This window comes from Notolabrus celidotus, chromosome 9 (assembly GCF_009762535.1).
Source record: "Notolabrus celidotus isolate fNotCel1 chromosome 9, fNotCel1.pri, whole genome shotgun sequence".
In the NCBI taxonomy this organism is placed as follows: domain Eukaryota; kingdom Metazoa; phylum Chordata; class Actinopteri; order Labriformes; family Labridae; genus Notolabrus; species Notolabrus celidotus.
Window position 1 is genome coordinate 28612696 of NC_048280.1, and position 22111 is coordinate 28634806.

The 22111-nt window shown below is 40.5% G+C and overlaps 1 protein-coding gene across 1 annotated transcript in view; it reads left to right on the forward strand.

Moving 5' to 3' along the window:
• fbrsl1 (fibrosin-like 1) overlaps positions 1–22111 on the forward strand; it is a 492137-nt gene that overhangs the window by 76076 nt on the left and 393950 nt on the right. The window contains exons 6-7 of the mRNA XM_034691889.1: positions 11673–11859; positions 12697–12804. The gene's annotated coding sequence lies outside the window, so the exon portion shown is untranslated. The remainder of the gene's footprint in view (positions 1–11672; positions 11860–12696; positions 12805–22111) is intronic.

Genomic DNA, 22111 nt, shown 5'->3' on the forward strand with positions numbered 1-22111 from the left:
CTGATTTATAAAACCGTTTGCACGCAAACTTTACCCAATGTTCCGTTTATAAATCACAAACCACCTGGAGATATGCGCACATAGATCAGCCTCGTATTCCGCCCTTTTCAGGCCCACATTCAACCATATACGGTCAATGCAAAGCACCTTATGAATGAACATGCATACAAATGAGCCGGAAGATCAAAGGTTCTCACGGTGAACCACGGCAACAACTGAGAGGAAGACGGAGAGGATAAAGTTTCTGACACACAAACCGTGATCCTCATGAATGAAGCGGAGGTCAGAGAGCACGCATTGTTTGTTTCTTACTGCAGGAGGGACACAAAAGAAATACAAATAAAAATAAAAATGTTGAGTGACTCCACGTCGCTGCAGCATTCATGTATCCGTCACCAGTGCCAGGGCATCCATCATTCATCATTACGCACGGGTCTCACTGCAGTGTTTCATGTTTACAGGACACACACTTTTATTTCACATTACAGAGAGCTCACATCCTTCAGAGATCTCCTCTCTGATATTATCTGACAGAAGTTTGATCCGTGAATATAAGTTTTAATGCGTTGGTTTCATCACGGGCAGCCTGGTCTGCGCTTTGACTGATTATGATATGTAAGATAATAATTGTGAGAACCGGTCATGGCTTTACTCCACACTTTTCTCATTAACACAGTAAACACATGCAGGTGATGAAGATGTGATCAGTGTGTGAGGCAGCCTTCACTGTGTCTCTGCGCTCCGCGTGCGTCATACAGCAGTCTTTATTTAAAGTATAACTACACTCAGTGACAATGCACAGCGTTAGAAAGATTGAAAATATGACTGTCACTTTGCTCGGCAGCTTATTTACGTCTTCTGATGTTACTTTGGTTTTACCTCCCGACGAACACGTTAGGATACGGCCCGTGTGTTTCCTCTACCCTTGGAGAAACTGGAGAAATGTGACGGTGAGACAAAGCTGATTAAATATTTGATGAACTTTAAGACAAGCTTTTATCTGTTAATGACAGCTTATTGGAAACGACTCACCACAGACACACATTCAAATAGAATGTGTAGATTTTAGTGATGATGGTGACACGGGTCTGTTAATGTTGTTATTCAATGAATGAAATGTGTAAAAGGCATCAAAATATAATCTGACTTCAGTTCCCCCTCTCACCAACTGCGTCGCCAATTTCCCCCTGCCTCTAAAATGTACGTACGCCTGGGTCAGAGTTTGCTTACCGGTAGTCACATTTTCACGTCAAGTTTGTTTTTTTATAAATCACAAACTTGGCGTGAAAACTGGCGTACGCCAATTTCAGGCCCTGTTTGTGCGTAAGCAACCTTTATAAATGAGACCCCTGGCCTTTGTTGGCTACAAAGACCACTCAGACCTAACTGACATGAGATGGTCTAGTCTGTGGAGAATCTCCTCCTGCCATTACCCTCTTGTTATGAAGCGCCACGCCTGTTGCCGAGTCACCTTGAAAGCTGCACTGGTACTAGTCAACATAGCTGTTACGTAGCATGTTGTGTAACTTAACCTATAAATACAATACCTATAAAACAATTTCAAGTTTCAGGGCCCCTTTGATTTAATCTTGTGTAACACCAGCTGTTCAGTTGAGTTGGAACGAACAACTTACATTTAAAAAGTGTATTACTCAAACTTACTGTTTGAGGGTCTGTCATCTTATTTGAATTGGTGCACGATAAATCTCGATACACGAGGCACTCCTAGCTTCATGTACAAGAGGAGTAGAGGGAGAGATATTGTCCACTAGATTTATTGAAAGTGAACACTATGATTCCCTCCTAGATGTTACTTTTTGTGTATATTTTATCAGCTGAGACAAAGGCAGCAACATGACAAGTGTTGTTTTTCTTTATTTCCCTCTGACACATATTCAGAAGTATTCACCTAAAAGTACTAAAATTCATGTCCAAAGAGAAACATGACATTGCAGTCACACAGCTCATAAAGACCTTTCAAACAGAGCTCCTGTGCTCTCTAGTATTATCACTTGTTTTATTGCTACACAAAGCCTTATGAGGCTGTATGTGAGGCTGTTCCAAACATAACAGGCATTACAGCTATTTGAATCTTTGGAGCAGCACAGCTCCCAGGTGTGATTGTAGCGATTCAAAGCAGTGATTTAACAGGAGAAAAGGCAGTAGTGGTGTCAGACCTCTTCCTGAGTAGATAAAGGTAAAATGATAAGAGAAGCCTTTATTAATGTCTGTAAAGTGAGGCCATGGATTCATATTATAGATGTAATCTTCATATGAAGTGTTACCTGAGATAGTTCTAATGTTCACTGCAGTGGTGTTCAGAGCCATTATCTCTCCCATCATTCCCCTTCCCTGAAGTACCTGCCCTTATCAGGCGGCTGGATACGCTCCTGTCCTCCTCTGCAGTGTCGCTTAACAGCACCCCTGTGAACACCCGATCAATCCGGCAGGGCTGGAAGGCTATCCGTGCTAATGGCTAATGAAAGGTGTAATTACAGCAGGTCAGCGGAGGCATTCACTCACAGAGGAGAGAGACAGTGACGAGTTCATTTAGATCATTAGAGCTCAAATGTGTCTGCCTCGTTAGACCGCAAGTCACCCGCATTATCCCCCATGATCTACTTTTGTTTCTATTAGACTGAGTGGGAGGCGTTTGATGGTGCAGCAGATTGTGGAATTATGAGTGGAGAAAGGTGAGTTGATTTAATTAAAGTGGCTTTAGAGTGAGACAGCAATAAAAAAGGAGAATGTGAATAAATGTAAGAGTCATAATTATAATCAAGAGTATTTTCAAATGTTTTACTTTGGTGTAATTTTACTTTTGTTTTACAAAATGCAAATGAAGATTTTCCCAGTGCCGATCTCTGACACTATTTTTACATAATTGCCCGTATTAGTCTCTTCATATAATCTCTTCAACAAGAGTTGCACTTTCCAGCAATTTCAAACACGGCTAATAGCAGGAACACCTCGCCTCAGAGGGCCCCTGGAAATAGACCTGCAGCTGTATTTTTAGACAGCTATTAATACCTCCCGCTAATTCATTTCAACTCTCCAGGCACCTAGCATGGCCTCTCAATTATGGATGAGGGGAAAGTCATTGGATTCTCGGCGCTGAGAGGAAGCTGACGGTAGTGACAGGATGCTCTCTGCAGACACATGACAAACAGGCAGACAGCTGAAGGACGCAGGCGGAGGAGAGGAGGAGAGGAGATGTGTTGCAAGTTAAAGCACTGAATTATGTTTGAAACTACTGAATAGAACATGTAAAACACTAAAGCAGGTTGCCTTTTGAAATGAGGACAATGCTACTATTTACAGAAAACACAAGAAGAGAGAGTGACAGCAAATTCATGCCTGACATTTACAGCTGAACACATCAGATGTAAACTGTCTCCCCTTTGGATGTTGAGCTAATGTCAGCGATGTAATGTAGTTTAAAGTCAAACAAAACAAGCTGCTGTTAACATGAATGTTTAGAGATAACACCTGATGTGATATCTACGGGATAATTCATCATGAGCGGGTTGTTGTGGCGATTGGAACCCCAACAGTGTGAGTGGGACCTGGAAGTAGAGTCTTTTCTCACACTGAAGGGTTTCTCTGCTATAACATCTCACTCAGGATATTTAATCCAGAGGAATGCATGGCCACATTCTTAATAAACCAACAATTAACACAATATATTGATTATTTTACTGATTTCAAAATGATTTTTTTGTCTGACAGTCTATAGATTTAAAAAAAATGGCTAACTTTGCTGTTATTACTCACATTAAACTGAACATTTCCACTAAAACAAGATACAAAGGGCTGCATGAATTAGCACATGATTGAGTTTTTCTTCCTTGCCACTGTCAGAGTCTGAGACGTTTTCTTTTCTGTTATCAGTCCTCAAAAACTGCTGCATCCCACACCGTCATCTGTAAGGTGTTTACTACATACGCCGTCTTTAACTTTGTAGATTTCTCTGTCATTTCCTACAGTTTTTGTCTTTAATCTCCCCAGGCTGTTTTTCTTTTTCTTCCGTTGGTTTTCTCACTGTAAAATATGGAACGTATTGTATTCACGTGAGAAAAAAAGAATCTGCTCTGTTTTTCTGAATTAACAAGTTCATTCTCTCTGAAGGGCTGCATGGTGGTGCAGTGGGTGGCACTGTTGCCACACAGCCAGAAGGTTCCTGGTTTGAATCCCCGGCCGGGGGCAGGTGCCTTTCTGTGTGGAGTTTGCATGTTCTCCCTGTGCATGCATGGGTTCTCTCCAGGTACTCTGGCTTCCTCCAACAGTACAAAAACATGCTTACAAGGTTAATTGGTCACTCTAAATTGCCCGTAGGTGTGAGTGTGTGCGTGAATGGTTGTCTGTCTCTCTGTGTTAGCCCTGTGATAGGCTGGCGACCTGTCCAGGGTGTACCCTGCCTTCCGCCCGAAGCCAGCTGGGATAGGCTCCAGCCCCACGTCACCCCTAACGGGATAAGCGGTCAAGATAATGGATGGATGGATGGATTCTCTCTGAACTATGAGAAAAGGTTTCTGTTTTTCTGAATGAACGAGTCATCAGGAGGCCTACCTGAAAATCATCGGCTGCAAAGTCCTCAGGTGCCTGCACAATGATGACAAGCTAATAACAAAACCATCTATGTTCCTTCGAGGCACTATAAAGGAAAAAGCAAAATAAAACTGGATTAAATTGAACATACGGGGCATGTTTACTTTCTCATGTGGCCTTGGGGTGCTTATGGTATTGTACTATAGCGGTATGTTGTTAATTGAGAAAAATAGAGCAGATTTTTTTTTTTTTTTTACAAAAACTTTTCTCGTAATTCTGAGATAAATCACTCGTTAATTCAGAAAAACAGAGCTTTTTTTTTTCTCATGTGAATACAATATGCTTCCTTAGTAAAATAACCCACGTCAAATTAGGCAGAGTTTGCTTATTGCAACTTAATAAAAAAAAATCCTTTCTATGGGCTCATCGTGTTATTCACCGACACCAAAGCTCCAAATAATCCCATCTGTATTGTATCGAGTTTTTAATGATACGACATATTTTCAGATCAATCAGCATAATATCATGTTGTGATGAAATGTGATGAACACACTAGATATATCCTTCACTCCTTTGGAAATACTGCAATAAATAAACAATAGTTTACAGAATTAGAAGAGAAAAACTTAAACAAACCAATCTGAGGGACCCATTAGACGAATGGTGCAGTGATAGTGACCTAGTTGAAACAATGCACTCTACTCAACCCCTGAGACGACAAGGACCCACTGTAAATGTTTTTGCACTTTCTGAAGCTGCCAGCAGTGATCTGCAGACATGACTGCAGACAGACTGTAACTGGATAACAGCTTACTACAAGACTAAAGAGCATCTGCCTCTTGTATCGTGACTAGCTGCTGGGTGTTTTTAGAACCTAATATCATGCATACAGTTAGACATCCATATCACCCACGCTGGTTTCTGTTCCTGATATCATGTAACAACAAAGCGTGCAGCTTGTTGCATTCTGTCTGCTTTTGATGAATATTTAAGCCTCCAGACTTCACAGAGCAGTTTTAAGTTTCTGTAACTTCACACCAAATCAGAAGGGGGATTATGTTTACTCTTTATTCACTTTCATCTCCTCCGCTTTATGAGGAATACAAAGGCGAAGGAAAAAGAGTATGGAGAACTAACCACAGAATTACACTGCCTCTCTCCCCCTGGGAAACTCTGGGCTGCAGATGAACCACGTTACATTTTTCACAAAGGCTAAATCCCTCTGAACAGCTCCTCAGCCGGGCTCATCCTGGTTCGCCACCAACATATTCATTACTCTTGTGAGCGACAAGGAGAGCGCACGGGTAAATTGGGTTTAGCTCCTGACCTTTGGGGTTTGATTAATGGGCCCTCTGTTCTGAAGCTCTATAGCAGCGGTCCAGGGAGCTGCTGGGTGCTGAAGAGGTGAAGTGACAGGCCAAGAAACCCGGTGCAAACCAATACATCCTCCGTCCTGTTATTCATCTCGAACTGAAAGGGCCGGACCTAGTCAAGGGCCACAGACCTAATCTGAACGATTGCCTCTGCCTTTGGAATTCATCAAACCCGCCAACAAGGCATCAGTAGAATTTTTATACACCTATCTCAGCCTGTGATCTATGGCAACGTGTTTCAGAATGATTCTTTCCCTGTACACTTCAGTTTTCTGTAGAGACAAATGGAACATCAGACTTCAGTGACAGGTCACACATTTTGATGGACACACTAATTATTCTTATAGTACATCTGTAGCCTTGATCACCATCTAAATGTGGTATTATGGTGTTTTATTTTCCTTGTGTTCAGGGACATGCACACATCAGAGTTTGACTGCCGCAAAAATCTGATTAGCACTGGTACAATTTCCAAATCGAATTCACCTGACAGCATAAAACAGCAAAAGGCAGCAGTCCTCCTTAAATAACCCTCAGCTTTAAATCGTATCTGCCAAGCGGGGAATCAGAGACCAAGAGCCAGATAATCGGGTTTGCTTCCCCTGCCCTCCTGTTATGACAAATTAAAGAGGTCTGGAAGCCACATTTTCCCGAGCAGCTGGTTCTTAGCTCGTCATTAGCTAACAGACTGACAAATTGATTAGTATCGATCGCAGCCAAAGTCTTGCAGCAGCCTGCCTATTCTGTGGTATTCTACAAGGACCTACAAGAAAGGTCATAACATATTTGCAGCAGACTAAAGATTTCCTGTTGCTCTGGGGCCAGGGAGGGAATCTGAGTAAAGCTGTCATTGACTGATGGCTTAAGCAAAGAGTGACAAAGAGAAGAAGTTAAAGAACATTAAATGAACAGAAAAAACTGTTCTGATGCAAACATTTTTCTACTTTTTGTGCTTAGCATTTTTTATAAAGCTTTTTGTGCTGTCCCTTTTAAGAGATCAAACAATAAAAAGACGGGGACGACTGAGGCTCAGTGGTTGAATTGGTCATCTTTCAATTGGAAGGTTGGCAATTCAATCCCAGCTCCCCTTGACCACATACTAAATTGTCCTTGGAGAAGACTTTGAACCCCAAATTTCTCTCATTGACATAGCCAGCAGTGTGTGAATGGGATTGGTTAGTACAAGGGATGTTCTCAGGTGACTACTGTCAATCGGATGCACTTGAATCCAAATTCACACTAGTTGACTCATCTAAAGAAAGATAAAACACGATTAAGTGTTGATTTGATGGAGTGAGTGGGGGTTCACAATGCTGGATTGCTAAGTGTCGCTAACATTAGCAGAGCCAGCACTACCAGCGCCTGGTCCCCCTTGCAGATAAACGTCCAAATGCCCGTGCTGGTTATGCATTGCTCTTTTCAAGTGGTTATTACAGATTTCAGGGGCGCATGTTTGGCCTAGTGGCTAAGTCATGCACAACATGTACAGAGGCTATAGTCATAGAAGCAGGCAGCAGGGTTAAAATCAAATTTATGACACTTTGCTGCATGTCACTCCCCACTTTCTCGTCCCAGAAATAAACTGAAAACAGAAAAAGGTGGTCATTCCAAGCCAATGTACTCTTCAGTACTCACTAGGCTCTATTTGCCTGTTATTAGTATTCAACATACAATATAAATAATACAGAAACTTCAACAACCACATCAATGCAGTGTGTTTTTATGTACATCGATTTTTATCGATTTTAATCAATCAAATTTTAATCACACAATTACACTTTGTTATTTTGGGTCTGTAATTTTGTAGAGTTCAGCCCTCTGAAAGTGGCTTTAATTCAAGTAGAGACAGCAGTGACTCACACACTTAACCATGTGTGTTACAGGTGTAGACAATTACATTAAACACTCCAAGGGACACCCGTCGCTTTAACCATCTGTTCGCATGGCAGTGGTGTTAACCAGCACCAGGGTGAGGTGCTGCTGGTAGCAGGGGCTGGCACAGTAGAGGATCAGTCTTGAGCTTTATGCTAGTGTTTCTGTGATGCAGCTGTGTTGCGTGCATGTTAAAGTTTTACAGTCATGTTGACTGCACATGTAACGCCTGTGATGTTTTCTTCAGTTTCAAATCTCAGAGTGCTAAACTCTCATTTCAACAGCTAAGAACTGCTGCTAAAGTTTTCCTCTTCTTTTGCTATGTAATGCAGTTTGCATTCTTCTTTTATTTTTAATGTGCACTGCAAATTTGAAATCACAAATTTAACTTCCTCAGAGTTAAAATTAACACTGCTTGGGGTTTATATGGGAACCACTGACAGGGTGTTAAATTAACACTTTTCAAAGAGTTAAAATTTTATCACTATGACAGTGTCCCCCAATTAACTCTTACAGTGTAAAATAATAACACCACAATGGGTTTAAAGAACACTAAATTGATGTACATTGTTCTTCCATCAGTAACACTACAGGAGTAAGTAAATTACACTGAACCAGTGTTCAGTTAACACTTGTTGGTGTCGTTGTTGGTGTTGTTGTTTGGAGAATTAACATTTTTGAAATAGTTAAAATTGTAATACTGTGAGAGAGTTCCCTTTTTAACTAACTTTCAAGAGTTGAAATTACACTGAGGGGTTAGCAAACAACTTTCAGATACACTGTCAAAAGGCTAGAGTACCACATTAACCAGACAAACAATGGAAAATGTATTTTCAAGATGAGATCATATTTGCATGAATTTTTAGTTGTTTTTTTTAAATGAATACATTTTTTTTACAACTTGAAGATCACGACCTGTCCCTGGTGGTTATATGTCTGTTAAAGCTGACACAGCCTACCCATGACTTCATCTCTGTTTTCAAATTGCTGACAAGCTAAATATGAGATGCTATCCATCCACTGTGCTGGTTAACATCCAAGCAGTAGAGCGGGGAGAGCAGGCCCATTAACCCTGAGCGACAGTGCAGCCAGTGGTGGGAGGCTGTAACTGACTAGTAATTCAAGTACCCATGGTGACCAGATGTAATTGTTTCGCAAACTAATCTCCCACGACTCTAGTTGATATTGATGAGCACTCATAGAGCAGCCTCTGCCATCACTGTGAGTGTGCAGAGCGTAAATGGGTGGATGTAATGTGTAATGTTAAGTGGTGAGAAGAGAAAGCACTGTGTAAGGAGTCCATTTACCGTACATGGCAAACTTTACAGTAACCCAGTTTGAGTTATTTCATATATGTTTCACTTATTCAAGAGAAAATTCATGGTCTCAAATATTGAATCATTTTAGTGAACTCTGTCCTCCCTTGCTGTCTCTTATTATGAAATCATCTTCACCCTGGGCAGCAGTGGTGGAGTGGATGGTCCAGTGAATAGTTTCATTTCATACAGATGAGAGTTTTTGTTAACTGTTGGATTGTTTTACACGAAACACTTCATGCGAGACAGGAACAAGAGTGCATAATGAGAAGCGACTGTGTGTTCTGGTGTACACATCTGATTTGCACACAAGCAAATGTGTGTTAGAGCCTTGTAACTGCACATTAGCATCAACATTGTGTTTTTTTTCCTCAAGACCCTGCTAGAAACCAAGTGAGGAAGCATAAAGTGCTTTTCTCTCAAGCTGCAGAGACTTTAGAGCTCAGACTCGGCATAGTGAAACTACTATGAGTCTTTGTGAGTTGGTAGGTATGTGTACACTCAAAAAAATAATTTGTTGGGTGAACGTAATAAGATTATGGAAAGAATTTCCATCTAATTAAAATGCTTTCATTAGGAGAGACACAATTTTGTTGAACCAACTAATTGTAAAAACGTTGAGTGAACATAAAGTATTGACGTTACCGCTACTTATTTGCAATGTTTGGGTCCAACATAATTTGTAAAGGTTGTTTCAACATATTTACCAAGGTTGGATCAGACTTAATTGTCTTGGAACACAATAACCTGTATAATATGATTTATTTATTTTATTTTATTATTTTATTTTTGTAAGTTATAGTTTTGCTCTTTTTAGCCTACAGGACAGCTGACGAGAGCAGCTGGTAGAGTTCATTTAGCGCTCCTCTCCTGTCGCTGGTATTAGCGGTCGGGATGATGTAAACAGAGACGAGCAGGATCTATGTAAACTCCCTCTGTAAATAGAAGGGTCGGCACTTGATGATAATAAACTCCACAAGCTGCGAGCAATGTTTGTACACAACAGAAGTATTCCGGCACCAAGCATCACTGGTGTAACACAAATTCCCCCGCCGCAAGTCTTACCTCCTTCCATAATGACTCGGTCGGCGCGGTAGCATGTTAGCCCAGATAGTTGGATAGCAGAGTCCAGGATGTTGTCATTCAGCCATGATTCAATAAAAATTAAAGCACAGCAGTCCCTCGCATCATGCTGCGCAGATCTCAGGAGCTGTATGTGGTCCATTTTATTGTCCAGCAAGCGTACATTCGCCACAATAAGGGATGGTAAAGCTGGTCTGTGTGGGCTAGCGGCTAACCTAGCACGGATGCCTCAGCGCTTGCCCAGCTTCTGTTTCCACCTCCCGCCGCTTCCGGCTCCTCCTTTTTGGGCGAGATGCAGCAGGCGAGTCCAGAGATGTTGGAGCGCGGCGGAGAAGTCTCAGGCCTCAAAGTTCTTTTGTGACTTCCGGGTTCAGAATTTGGCGGTCCAGAAAACACTGATGACTGTACATTTTTGAAATGTCGTCGACTGTGAACTGCACTTGCACGTCCGTGAGCATGAATCACACGAACACATCCTTAAACATACATTAGTACGCACAAAGCCTGGAGAGAGAGGGGCCGCTGTGTCTGTTTAACACACCTGTTTAACACATTTTGCGTCCAGTATTTTGTGTTTAAAACTCACATCAAACACTTTTCCATCTCAGCTCATCACATACAGACTGTTTAGAAACCGACGTATGTTTATGATCTGTTTCAGGCACCCTTAGAGACTGTTTTAAGGTCCATCTTTTCTCTGTTATTAAACTCAGCTGATGTTAAGTTTCAGTTAAGTCCGAGCTGCTGCAGCGTCCAATCGGTGAGTAATATTCGATAAGGGGGCATGTGTGTCAGAGAATAGACTTCTACGAAGTCTGCACTCGTGTTTCCTCGATTATCCCTCCTCCGATCAGTCTCCTCGCTCCTTGCTCCTCTCTCCTCCAGTAGCATTTAGAGCTGTGGGACACAAGTTAAAATGGCGCGCCAGTAATTACTTGCGGTTCGGCCAAGCAACGAGGAGTGAGGAGACTGCAGTTTAGAGCTTTGAGATGCACCCATTGTCCTCCCAACTCCCCGTAATGGCTCTTCTTTGCCAGAAGCACGCTGCCTTGGCTGATGAATAGGGCCTGTCGTATGTTACTGCCACCTTCTGCCTTGGAGAGGTATTGCAGATGGGATTCCTACCTAAACCCATTAGGTTGTGTTGACATAAAGCAACCCTGTAGTTTTAAGGATTTTGCGTGACATGTTAAAACTACATGATTTAAAAATGTTTAACCACTAAACATGAACTAATATGATAGAAGCTACGTGTTATAATTACGTTATTAAAACAGACACCCATGTCGCTTTTTTTGAGTGTATCTTATCTTTTTCAGCCAACATCCTCTACACTGACCTCACAATTAATGTTGTTTGTGCTCTATATGAATAATCCCATTTGCTACCATATTACCTAGTCTGAACGTTACAAATGCTTCGTCTCATGTATTGCTGTTAGCAATGTCGTCAGCCATGCTCACTCTGTCTGTGTTACCAGTTTAGAGCTGGCCTGTCACCTGGCCCTTGGAAATGCTTCTTCCAGTGTTTTCAAGAGCCGCATTGTGGCTGCCTACAGCGTTCTCGAGAGCCATTCATTCAATCCTCTTCACACCCGACACCACACTCCCCTGGGTCCTCAGCAATACACCAGCCAAGTGTGAAGTAGATCAGTTCAAGAGTTTGAGGTATTTGAAGGACAAACATACAGCCATTCTCCCTTTATTGCTGGATTGAATCTTTTGATTACTCGCATCATGTTTTCCTTTCTCAAATCATAACAAGCTAAACAGCGGTCTTTTAAAATACACCCTATTTAATTTTGAAAAGTGTAAACATAAAAGGCATAAACAACACCTGATGGGTGTTCACTTGTCAGGTATCTGACTACATTTTACCTCTTTTTCTCTTATTGTATTTACATCATGCCCTTTCATGTTTTCTTTGATTTGAAGACATATATATAGCCCTGGTAGTCAGTGTATCTGAATAAAATGAGAGGATGGATTCCCTTCCTGTTTGCCTGCCTACCTTACCCTGCAGTCTTTGCCCCTGAGCAGCATCAGGTTCTCTGAATCTGCAGATATTACTCTCTCTGCTTGTCTGTTGGGCTGTAGATCCTCTGAGGCCTCTAAACTGAAACAGCTTTTGAAGACCGGAGTGCTGTGAGGTGTGCGCCCACTGAGAACACAAGCAGTCACTATAATAGCAGTAGGGTTGGGGATTATTATATTTTTAAGTTGTATTTTTTTTGGCATTTTTGCCTTTAATGCATATGATAGCTGAAGGGAGACAGGAAATGTGGGTAGCAGAGAGAGGGGGAAGACATGCAGTAAATGATCGAGGCCAGAATCTAACCTGGGACCTCTGAGGGCTATAGCCTCTGTAAATGGGGTGTGCGCTTAGACTGCTAGGCCAAAGGCTCAAAGCCTCCTAGCTAATTTAACGTTATGTCACCTCTTCCTGTTTGATTAACTAGCTTTTAACCCAGACATCAACATTGGATTATGTTTTCTACCTTACAGGACAAAGTTTGGAGTGGTTGCCTTGGCTGCTTTGAGTGGAAAAGGAGGATGACTGTCCGTCAGCAGCCAGAGTTGACTCAGGTTTTCAACCTTACATCAGCTGTGCAGGTACTTCATTTTGGTTTCATTCAATGCACAGTGCTGATGGAGATGGAGGTTGGATCCCCACAATAACATATTTTGAACATAAATCGCATTTCTCTTCCTCACTGTCTTTTTCTTTGGTAAAATGTAGCTAAACTTGAGACCTCTTTGCATGTTCACTTATCCTCACAAGCAGCTGACCAGAAGAAATCTGCCTAGTGTAGTACCTCTTTGCTGGCAATTCAGTTTAATTCAGTAACTTTATTAGATGATCCTTGTATGTGCACCAATAATTTTCATTGAATGACCCAACTTGTGATATAATGGTTTATTAAAGAACCCATGAGACTTGATAACAGTGGCAGCTTAAATAATATTTAGTTTGGGGTTTTCAAAAATGTGAAACTCTGTCCTTGAATGCACCGCATCGCGTCTTGATCCATGTTCCTGAATCACAGTAATAAGAATTCTCAGCATTGCTGTTAGCAGTATTATGTTTCAATGCATAAAATACACTACCGTTCAAAAGTTTGGGGTCACCCAGACAATTGTGTGTTTTTCATGAAAACTCACACTTTTATTTATCAAATGAGTTACAAAATGAATAGAAAATATAGTCAAGACATTGAGAATGTTAGAAATGATGATTTTTAGTTGAAATAATAATTTTGTCCTTCAAACTTTGCTTTCATCAAAGAATGCTCCCTTTGCAGCAATTACAGCATTGCAGACCTTTGGCATTCTAGCTGTTAATTTGTTGAGGGAATCTAAGGAAATTTCACCCCATGCTTCCTGAAGCACCTCCCACAAGTTGGATTGGCTTGATGGACACTTCTTGTGTACCATACGGTCAAGCTGCTCCCACAACAGCTCAATGGGGTTGAGATCTGGTGACTGCGCTGTCCATTCCATTACAGGCAGAATACCAGCTGCCTGCTTCTTCCCTAAATAGTTCTTGCATAATCTGGAAGTGTGCTTTGGGTCATTGTCCTGTTATAGGAGGAAATTGGCTCCAATCAAGAGCTGTCCACAGGGTATGGCATGGCGTTGCAAAGTTGAGTGATAGCCTTCATTATTCAAAATCTCTTTTATCTTTTACAAATCTCCCACTTTACCAGCACCAAAGCAGCCCCAGACCATCACATTACCTCCACCATGCTTAACAGATGGCGTCAGGCACTCTTCCAGCATCTTTTCACTTGTTCTGTATCTCACTAATCTTCTTCTGTGTGATCCAAACACCTCAAACTTCGATTCGTCTGTCCATAACACTTTTTTCCAATCTTCCTCTGTCCAATGTCTGTGTTCTTTTGCCCATATTAATCTTTTCCTTTTATTGGCCAGTCTCAGATATGGCCTTTTCTTTGCCACTCTGCCTAGAAGGCCAGCATCCCGGAGTCGCCTCTTCACTGTAGACGTTCACACTGGCGTTTTGCAGGAACCATTTAATGAAGCTGCCAGTTCAGGACCTGTGAGGCGTCTATTTCTCAAACTAGAGACTCTACTGTACTTGTCTTGTTGTTCAGTTGTGCACCGGGGCCTCCCACTTCTCTTTCTACTCTGGTTAGAGCCTGTTTCTGCTGTTCTCTGAAGGGAGTAGTACACATCGTTGTAGGAAATGTCCAGTTTCTTGGAAATTTCTGGCATGGAATAGCCTTCATTTCTAAGAACAAGAATAGACTGTAGAGTTTCATAAGAAAGTTCTCTTTTTCTGGCCATTCTGAGAGTATAATCAAACCCACAAATGTGATGCTCCAGATACTCAACTAGCTCAAAGAAAGGCCAGTTTTACAGCTTCTCTAACCAGCAAAACCGTTTTCAGCTGTGCTAACGTAACTGCACAAGGGTTTTCAAGGTGTTTCTAATCATCCATTAGCTTTCTAACGCGATTAGCAAACACAATGTACCATTAGAACACTGGAGTGATGGCTGCTGGAAATGAGCCTCTATACACCTTTGTAGAAATTCCATTAAAAACCAGACGTTTGCAGCTAGAATAGTCATTTACCACATTAACAATGTATAGAGTGTATTTCTGATTGATTTAATGTTATCTTCATTGAAAAAAAACAGTGCTTTTCTTTCAGAAATAAGGACATTTCTAAGTGACCCCAAACTTTTGAACGGTAGTGTATGTTCTGATTTTCAGACACAGCTGTGATGCTATAGAGCGTATAGTGTATTGTAAATTCACTGATCCATATTCAGTGGATGGTAATCTTCAATATGTTTCATTTAGATTTGCCTGCCCAGAGTTGGGTCAATGCCATTTGACCAGCTCAGCTTCCTCTACACTTTGTACCTCAGTAACCTCCAGGATTCATTTCCTCAAACATGTTGATTTCGGCTCCTTGACAGTTTTCATGTTTTACTGTAGTTGACTAAGAAAGCAAGCTGATTTTTTAAAGTCCTCTCCAAACTCCACAGAGTTCTTTCTTCAGATGAATCCTTCACTTTGTTCTCGAACAGAATGCTCTCAACACATTTGTACAACGACCCTTGCATTCAAAAACACATTCTCCAGCACGCACCAAAAATAGAAGTGCCTGCTTGTTGCAGGTGCAGCTTTCATCGAGCTGATGATGAGGTTCGCTGGGTAGGTTAAAAAATACAAGAGAGGCATTTTGGACCAGGTTGGGCTCTGTTCTTCCCATGTTGTCATGGTAACAGCAGCAGGGCATTTTAGGACGCCGTCTCTGGCCAGAAAAGCATCTCCAGGGCTCGGTGTAATACAAGAGGCCTGAATGAGAATTTTCAGACACACAAACACACAGAAAGAAGAAGAAGAAGAGGGCCTCTGAGTGGAGTGAGGCTAAACTACGTGTGAGTGGCCATTCTCTGTCATCGTAACGTTTATGAGACACAATGTGAGGTTTATGATGGGGCAATCAGAGGGTGTGCAGCACTGTTTGTGTATGTGGGTTAGACGGAGTCACAAAGGGAGGGAGACGAGGAAATAACAAGAAATCAGATCATTAGATTGTAGATCAGATTGATATCTAATACTATTAAGACATAATTGCAGTAATGAAAACCTCAAAAATATGTTTACCAATGATGAGCAGAAAATGATTTCATTTGTTGGATCAGTTCCTGAGTATTTATTCAATTAAATTTCAATTTATTTTGAGAAAACACATCCAGCCAAGTACTCCGAGTCCCCCAGAACTAGATACAGCCAGATGGCTTGTCTGCAACAAGACAGTGGGAGAAGAAGCGAGAGAAGAAGAGACGGAGAGAGAGAGACAGCGTTTTATGGCTTATTTCTAAATGGAAGTGTTTGATTCTGAAGTACAAAGTAGCAGCTGCATTCGTTTTCCTTCTCCTCTTATTTACTCCAAACATTAAAAAGTCTCTGATGTTTTGCTGGATGACTTTGAGGACTGATTAGGATTATATTAAAGACCTTTTCTTTTTATAAAACACTGATCCTTTAACTTTCACAAACACATATTTAGTATTTAACTTGACCAGGAGCAGCCAGTGTCGGGCAACTTACTGAAAATTAGTAACTCGTTTGAATTACTAGTTACTACTATCTTGGGAAAGTCACTTTAGCATTACTTCTTTTTGCTTCAGTGCTCTTATAACACCCTGCTTCTCGTCTCACTTGTGTTTCGCTAATCACATCTGAAAGCAGCAGACTCGGCAGCAGATATGGGAATCATGTCCTTCAACAACATACCTTGAAATCAGTCTGTTCAGTCCTTCCTGGCTCACAGATTGTGGAGCTGGCAGTGATTTGAAATCAAGCCTTGGCTGTTTAGATGGAGCAGCTCCTCCTTGGTCTGCTGAGCTAACATGACTTACACCTGGGCCACTGGGTGTTGCAACACCATGCTCTCTGGAAACTAGTGAAGGCGTGTTTTTTTTTTCCACACAGTTCTGGTGTGATGAATTTGAGTATTGATGCTATGTCACCTGTAGCTTACAGATACAAGAACTGATCATAGAGCAGAAACGTCTCCCTCAGTAGTTTGATTACAAAGTAGATCCTTTTCCAAAGCTTAAAGAAACATCTTTTTAAAATCATGTTGGTTCAACTTCTCTTTTCATATAATTTCCCATATAACTAACGTTGTTAGTTGTGCTTTCATTGATAGTCAGCCAAGTGGAAAGCTTACAGGGAAGTTCATATCCTCTTGAGGCTTCTCAAACTAGCTTCTCCGTGTTATCTCAGGGATTTACTGCCAAATTGTGTTTGGCTCCGACTCAAGTATTATTGAACATTTCCTACATTTAGTAACTGCTCTCGCCATACAAGAGCGGTTCTAACAGAGTAATCGCTCTCTTTTAATAACCAAGAGGAAATTATTTGGTAGGTCATGATTGAAGTCAGGACTCCTATAGGGGAAATATATGCATTCGTGTTTTCAGCTGCACTTCTGATCTCTACATAGCACAAAACCACACTATACGCTTGCTCCTGGTCTTTACCGCTAGTAATTGAAAAAGAGTGGATACCATTCTCAAAAGAAAAAAACCCCACCGACAGAGAAAGATATCCCAAATGACTCCTGAAAACCAAGCATCAACAGTTCTATCATAGTCCAAGCAGACTGTCAGTCTTGGCTGTGAAGCATGTTTTTCTGAACCCTAATTGTCAAGCATTTAGTTCTCACTCCAAAGTGGACAGTCAAGGATCATCTTCATTCATCATGTCTAAAGTTTGTGATTCCTTCTGTAGACTTTAATGAAGTGGGATGAAGAGATAAGTCATTCTACAAATTGTTGTTAAACCCTCAAAGGAGATTACCCCTGTAAATCTGTCAGCTATAATACCATCAGTGTTCACGGCTTGTTCTCAAACTACACCACAATAGCAAACACAAGTAATCCTAAATCAGAGCGGAAGAGTCAGTTAATCCTTATAATCACAATATTTAGTGAGAAATTATAGCATGCTCAAATTACAGAACTGAAGTGCACACCATTCTTGTCCACTGGAACCACTTCCAAATTCTGCTGTCACACATGAAGGGGTGAGCTGAATTTAGAGTTTATGAAACTGAGATACATTTTTATTGTAGTTGTAAAGGAAACATGCATAAGTGAATTGGACAAAATATCAGCAACATATTGTCACCCTAATTGTTTGTTATAAGTATTTTTACACCAGGGCTGAATATCAATATTTTAAGTGCATAAATAAGATGCTCAAAATAGATATGACCATGACCTACACTACCAGTCAAAAGTTTTAGAACACTCCAATTTTTCAAGTGGGGGCGTGGGTATTCTGCTCTGAAATAAAAACATCAAACAAATAATCAATTGAATTTCAAAAATAAATTATGCAATCAATTCATAAACCAAAACGTAGTCTAAACTCTTGACTCATCAAAGCAGCCACCTTTGGCACCTATGGCTTGACATTTATTAGGCAACACATTACTTTTTCGAGTACAAGACTGTTCAAATATTGCTCACAAGGGTATGGCACCACAGTGAGTTCCAACACTACTTTTATGCAGACAGAGGGGGTTGGAAGTAATCAAGGACAGTTGGGGACACCTGTAAGAATTGGTTGCACCAACTTTCAAGGTTTGACTAACCTCAATTGCGACAGAACAGCAACCCATTTCTTGTTCCCTGAAAAAGACCTTTTTGTATACTTCTGAAATGCTCTACATTCTTTTTTCAGTTTTGGGTAATCTTACCCTTTCTTTTTTTTTGTACCTCTGGCAGTTCACCACTTACATTTTTACCATTTAAAGTTATTCAATGGGTGTGAACTGCTTGGATTTCAATAAAAAAGTGGAAAAATTGGGGTGTTCTAAAACTTTTGAACGGTAATTTAAGTCATTGCTTCACATCAAGGTGCTTATTATTTGAACAAGGGTATTGTGAAAGGCTGTCAATTGGCCAAACAAAGAAAAAGTTGACAGCTGAAAATGAAAAAGAAAACCTGTTCCAGTTCTGTACGCTGAGACCAGAAGAAAGGTGCACTCACGATGAGTGGACTTAACACCCTGCACAGCCCTACTTGACCTGCCCATTTTATTGAGTGGGAAATGCATTCCTCTGTGCGACAAACCAGCGTGATGCCCAAGACTTGCACTAGAAATTTTACTGAAGGCTACATTGAAATTAAGCTGACTGAAGAACACCAGCTGTGGTTATTGGAAATGTGGTGAACATGACTGTAGCATGCAGTCATGGTAGTCATGCAGGTTAATGTTACATTTTTTGCCCATTTTTACAGTTCTCTACAGTTTTAAATTCTACATTTAATTTACCGCAAGGCTATTTGATTAAATTATAAACTGGACCAGATTTGAGAATCAAAACAACTTTATATAGAGGCAAATGGATTTAGAAAAACAGAAACATTTATTATTGTTTCATATTTTAAATCAACACTTTTGGTCACATATCTGGTTGAAATTCAAACACAGTTGTGCCATAATCACTTTTGTCTGTGGATTCATCGACTGATGTAGACATGACATCTGCCCTTCTCAGTTCATCTATAGAAGTGTTAATTTCGTTAACGAAAATTATGACTAAATATGTTTGTCAACGACTATTTTTCATGACGAAAACAAGCCTAAGACGCACTAAACTGCATCACTGATAATAAAAACTGACGAACGCATGATTAGTATTCGTTGACGAGACGATGACAAGACGAAAACTTTAGTGGCGGACCATCAGACATTAAGAATCCATGTTTCCCCCGCTGTGCGTCTAATCTTTAGAAATAAAAGTGATGCATCCCTGTGACAGGCTGAGTTATTATCTGAGGGGCACAGTGTTAGCTTGGTCTCTACCTGCAGCAGGTGTGCTTTATGAACCAGCTCTCCTCACCTCCATGCATCTGTCTCATCTTTATTGAGGATTTTTACCCCCGGTGTGCGTTACGGACAAAGACCACAACCTGGAGACGTCTGTTAACTATTTGACGTTGTTGCCGCTATTACCGTAAAAAGTCTTCAGCTTGATTTAATCCAGTTCGGCGATACATCAGACACATTTAATAAATTTGGATCAACTCCTTGTCATCAAAGATGCAGATTCATTTCAGTGTGCCGTGAACTGAATGTCCAGTGCCTCTGTTGCTGCGAGGTGCATTCAGGGACCGTCGTCAAAGTGTAAAACAGCCCTTATATTGTGTCCATGGTATTTTATTTGAATCAAGAGAATCAAAATATCTTCATAGTGGTCACATCAAGAATGTTTTCTTTTTACTTTTTAGCAGGCTAAATCATTTAACTTTAGATATTATACAAAAGTTTTAAAAGAGTGAAATATTGACTATTTGAACACTTGGTAACCCTGATACTGATATCTGATCGACTACATGAATTATTTTAAAGAGAGAAAATGTTTCCGCAAAAATCAAATACTAAAATCTGACTAAAACCAGACTAAAATTTTTTGAGTTTCTGCCGACTAAAACTAGTCTAAAATGTTTAGAGTTTTCATCAACTAAAACTAGACTAAGACTATAAGGACTGAAAAGACTAAAATGTGACTAAAATGAACAGGCATATTCGTCTAAAGACTAAGACTAAATCTAAAATAGACACCAAAATTAACACTAATCTATAGCCAGAATTTGAATGGTCAAAGTGTCAGACAGGAACATTTAGCAGATGCCACACTAACTTTGATTTGGGCATCATTCTCTCACTACTTTGGAGTTTCCAAATAGCCACTTCGTCTTTTCAAAGATCCGTGACACGACTCTCTGTTAGGCTGTGCAGGACCACACCAAGGTTGGGCTTCAGGCTTCATGAGCTGCAGATAAACTCTGTACTTTGGCCCCCCCTCTCCTGTGATGCTGTGGGAAAGCTGTTTTCTCAGAAAGTTGGGTGTTTTCAAAGTGATACCTCTGAACGTTATATTCTTTGATCACTGCACTCGTGGCAAATGATGCGTGTTGGTTTCGTGTTTTGAGTTAGCAGTAAACAAATAAATACTTTGCAGTCCAGGCAGGATTACTCTGCTGATTTTTACTGGCTATTTTTGACTATTTTTTGCTTTGGTGTGGGCAACAACAATTTTGAAAGCAAGACTACCAAGTATGGTCTGAATGCTTTCAAAACGACTACTTCTGTGAACTGCTGATCTGTACAGGGCATGTGCCATTCTCGACAAAGATAGGAATGAAGTAAGATAGCTCACTTGCAAGCTACTTTTGTGCACACCGCTTTGTACTGTTTAGTTATTTTTTCCTATATTAGTTTCATATATGTGGGTCATTTAGGGGCCACTTGGAGATTGCCTGCGGGCTGCATTTGACCTTATGGCTGCCAATTGAACAGCTCAGATTTACAGACTAAAAGCATGAATATTGTGTCATATCAGTGGAACCAAACCAAATTACTGTGAAAAAAAAAACATTGATCCTGCACTGTGCCTACTTAGGGGTGTTTTATATCCTGCAATTAATCAGATGTTGTGATTTATCTATATGATTGTTTTGAAACGTATAGATTATCGTCGTCTTGATGTGTTGTAATATTATCCTCATTCTGGGTCAAGTATTGTATATCATATTGTTTGGAAATACCAGTATACACGTCAAGAAACATTCTAAGACACTTGGCCTCGTTCACCATCCGTTCTTCTAGAGGTGGTATTACACCATTTCATATTTTAAAAACAAATATTTAGTTACAAGCAGTAAGAAACAAACTTTGATCTGTGAGATTAAACTTGTTTATACATGCATATGTGCTGTTCTGAGCATTTGCTAAATGACTGCTAAATGCCATTGTTTGTCTGTTTTCTGTAAAATTGTTCATTTTGGCACTCATTTATTCATTTGGACTTTTCTGCTGAGCAACATGCTGTATTAATGATATTAATTAGAGACTATTCAGGCAGATTGAATCTGATAAGTGATTGAACCTTCAGTAGCAGTTTTGATCTTGTGACATTTTCTGGTTTGCAGCTGAATGCCGGACATTACATTGAAACTCATTCGACTGTTAAAACTCCAACAAAATGTTATAAGTTCACTGAGTCCATCCCTTAGTCATTGCCAGCAGACTGTCCCCAGGACATCTTGTGACCTTTTCAATTTATACAGTTAAAGAGAGTGGTCCATATTTAAACACTGATTTGACTTTTCAGTCTCATTGAAGTAGAGCAATGTAAGGTTCATGATGGTTTTGTAACATTTGATTCTCCTTTAAAGCTGACCACATTGGTCCAACCCATGGAAAAAAATAATTAGAAGGCAAGACAGAGGCTAACAGTTTGAAGAGGAGACTTAAAAGAGGCTGGTGTCCTCTGGTGGACAGTGGAACAGTTTCTTGTTTGTGACAATTCATGAGCAGGACTTCAAGGTAGAGTAGGGATCTCACTACCTCCAAGTCTG